We start from the raw sequence: 1637 nt of genomic DNA on the forward strand, positions 1-1637 counted from the left end.
ATTTAATATTAAGTAAATAACCCTAATTTGACCCTAAGTTTTCCCTTTTGTCAGTGCTAAGTGTGTCCGGCGGTGGGGGGGGGCTGAGAGAGAGAGAAAGTGGTTATAGGCTGCTGTGTGTATGGCAGGTTGTGTTTATACAATGTAGGTGGGTGTGTGTGTGTGTGTGTGTGTGTGTGTGTGTGTGTGTGTGTGTGTGTGTGTGTGTGTGTAACCTGAACAAGTCTTGCCAGTGATGACGACTGTCCTTGGTGACTACCGAAGCCATCACCACTGATTACTGGAGTGCAGCGTGGTCCTGGCCCTCCTCATCACAACAGACATGATTAAACTGTAAACAAGAGGCCTAAGAGGAGTAATGATTGGCCAACAGAAGCAGCAGTGCCTACAGTATGCTCTCTCTGTGTCTATCTCTCCATTTCTCTCTCTTTCTATCTCTCCATTTCTCTCTCTTTCTATCTCTCCATTTCTCTCTCTTTCTATCTCTCCATTTCTCTCTCTGCTTCTATCTCTCCATTTCTCTCTCTTTCTATCTCTCCATTTCTCTCTCTTTCTATCTCTCCATTTCACCCTCTATCTCTCACTCTTTCTCACTCTCACTCTCTTTTTCTCTCTCTCTCTCTCACTTTCTCTCTCTCTCTCTCTCTCTCCATCTCTCTCTACCTCCCTCCCTCCCTCCCTCCCTGATTTTCCTCTCTCCCCTCTCATTTAGTGTCTGAAGGAGTCGGAGAGTGTAATCAGAATATTCATCACAGCGGTAATGACTGGGAAGGTTCAGATGTGTGAGTTTCGCAAACCAGTTCTGTTTGATAACTTCCTCTGAACGAAGCCCCACATGCAGGTTGGAGACCGGTTTTGACTCTAAGCCCCACATATCCATGTTGAAGGCAACCTTTGAGAGCCGCTTGAGCGGTGCTTTAAATACAGTAGGCAAGATGTGGGCTCTAGGCCTCGTACCTACTGTGCATTCATAGTCCAACTTTGTGCTGAACATGATTGAGGTGGTTGGTGAGCTTTGGTGAGTGAGGTGAGGCACTGCTGGAGTAAAAGTGAGATGGCAGCTGGAGACACCGTCTGGACTGTAGAGGTTGGAGGTTTGATTCCCCATCCGGACCTCCTCCCCGAGGTTGCTACCTGTACAGTACCACTCAATCACAGCCTGCCAGCTCACTGACAGACAGAGCTGCCTCTCCTCTCCATGGGTATGAAGTCATATGTCTGTCCAGCCGGCCTGGCCTTGCCTCTCGCTCCCGGCTGCTAGGAGAACACAGGCTCCCATGGAGTGAAGCGTGAAGAACACTGATTGACTGATTGAAGCTTTTTCGGGTCTTATAGGTTGGTCGTTACAATACGAAGGGTTGGCAAGGACATTTGGCGATGTACTGTTAATAGCAAAGCATATCTTATATATTAATAATCTGACTCCAAGGAATTTAATGAACTAAGCACAAATAATTGTTGAGTTTGTGCTGATTAGAGCAATAATGGTCACGTTGGAATGAATCAAATGAGGCTTTAATGATACTGCAAATTTTATTACATTATAAAATTATTACAGTATACATCATAGAAAACGTTTACATTCTACCCTCATGGTAAATTATAGAGGGAAGTAGAGAGGGAGGGAGAGAGAGAGA

The sequence above is a fragment of the Argentina silus genome (assembly GCF_951799395.1).
Source record: "Argentina silus genome assembly, chromosome: 19".
NCBI classification, from domain to species: domain Eukaryota; kingdom Metazoa; phylum Chordata; class Actinopteri; order Argentiniformes; family Argentinidae; genus Argentina; species Argentina silus.